Below are 2317 nucleotides of genomic sequence, written 5' to 3' on the forward strand. Positions count from 1 at the left end.
ATAACCTCATATGCATGTAAATGCTGTTTAGGGTGTAGAGAGACTAAGAACCTCCTAATTTCTAGCAGAAGTGTAAAATGGTGCAACCACCGTGGAAAACAATATGACACTTCCTCAAAAGGTTGGAAATACCATATTACTCAGCAATCCTTTCACTTGGTATCTATCCCCACAAAATAAAAGTCATGACACTGGTAGGTATATGCACAGAAATTCATTGCAGTACTATTCACAAGAACAAAAAGGTGAAGATAGCCTAAATGCCCATGAATGGAATAATGGATAAACAAATTTTGGTACATACACATTATGGAATACTTTGCAACAGTGAATATCAGTGATTCTGTGAAACACCTCATAACGTGGATGAATTATGCTGAGTGAAAGCAGTGAATCACAAAAGGGCAAATGTTGTATGAGACCACAATTGTAAAAATTAAGAAACGATTTTCATGATAAAAGAAATATTCTGTGATGTCTGCCAGGAAGAGGGGGCGGGGAAGGAAGATTAATTCTCTGACTAGAGGTTTGTTATTGTTGATAAGTGCCATCAAGTCAGTTCCAACTCAGGGTTTCCGAGGCTGTAAGTCTTTATGGGAGCAGAAAGCCTCATCTTTCTCCCACAGAACTGCTGGTTTCAAACTGCTGACCAGGAGATTAGCAGCCTGACTCATAACCACCATGTTTAAAATTAAGAAAAGATTTTCATGACAAAAGAAATATTGTTTGATGTATGCTGGGGGGTTAGGGAGAAGGAAGATTAATTCTCTGGCTAGAGTGTAGACACATGTTATCTCTGGTGACAGGGAGTACAATATTAAAGAAGAGGGATGTTGGCAGAAGAATTATCAAGACAAGTGAAGATACAGGGAGGTATACAAGGGCTAAAGAGGTTAGAGATAAACAGTGTTATATACACGATCCTAGCATAACAATGTTCGGCAGGTAGATTCATGGACAGATATACAGGCTGAGAGGGATGGGAGAGGGGGAGAATACCCAGAAATATATAAGGGTTTGAAAGAGGAAATTTGTACATGGATATTTACCTTTGCTGCAAACACACCTATTAATGTGGTGGAGTATACAGCGGGAACAATGATGAAAACTTCTTAGATGTTGTAAAAAATCTTAAGGCAATGAGTTCCTGTGCCTGAAGACTTGGGACCATAGTCTCAGGGACACCATGATTAATTGGCATAACATAGTCCACAAAGACAATGTACTACATTTTACTTTGGTGATCACATCTGGTCATCTAAGGTACAACTACTGATCTTTCCACATGTGGAAGAAAGAAGAGTGATGAAAATTGAAGATGTTTGGAATCAACTAGTCCAGTTGACAAATGCAGCAGGTGAACATCAGTCACCATGACTCTGAGACCAAGAGAACTAGATGGTGCCCAGGTATCACTACCAACTGCTCTGAAATGGGTCACATTAGAGATACTGGATAGAATGGAAGAAAATGTGGAACAAAACTCAAAAGCATTAAAAAAAGAAAATACTGTGCTTACTGCTTGAAAAGAGACTGGAGGAATCTGAGACTATGGTCCTCCACCACACTTCAGGTCTAGAATAGAACTCACTCTCAAGGTACAGTTTTTAGTCAAGCAGCATTTAGACATATAGCGGGGAAAACAACACTAGTAAGGTATTTTGTTTGGACATATTGTCCGGAGGGAACAGTCGCTGGAAAAGGATGTCATGCTGGGTAAGATGGAGGGTCAGAGAAAAAGAGGAAGACCCCCAATAAGATGGATCAGCCAGGTGGCATCATTGATGGCATCAAGTGTGGCAGCGGTAGTGAAGTTGGCCCAGGATCGGACATTGTTTTGTTCTGCTGTGCATGGGGTCGCTATGAGTTGGTTCTGACTTGATGGCACCTGACAACAACAACAACAAGGTATTTTGACCATGGAATAGCGATCTATCAAGATGAAAACATTTACCTAAGCGCAAAGTTGAGAAGAGATGGGAAAGAGGGTAGAATTGTAATAGGAACCAGAGGGAGGAAGTAAGATACCTGTTGTTGCATGGAAGAGATTACAATCATTTAGATAAAGTAAGGTGTATGATTTGTTGAATGTAAAATGATGATCTTCTCTGTAAACCTTCACTCAATTTATGACAAAAAGTTTTTTTTTGTTTTTTTTTTTAAATGGTCTAGGTAGTAACATGGAGTGAACATGCTGAAGCTTTGGGGTGGGAATCAGGCTATATAGTATGTTTATTAAAGGTAGAGTACTATCCATTTTGGTTTGCCAGGGTCAGGATCGACTCAACAACCCTTAACAACAACAACAACATCCCAA

The sequence above is a fragment of the Chrysochloris asiatica genome, unplaced genomic scaffold, assembly GCF_000296735.1.
Source record: "Chrysochloris asiatica unplaced genomic scaffold, ChrAsi1.0 scaffold00013, whole genome shotgun sequence".
In the NCBI taxonomy this organism is placed as follows: domain Eukaryota; kingdom Metazoa; phylum Chordata; class Mammalia; order Afrosoricida; family Chrysochloridae; genus Chrysochloris; species Chrysochloris asiatica.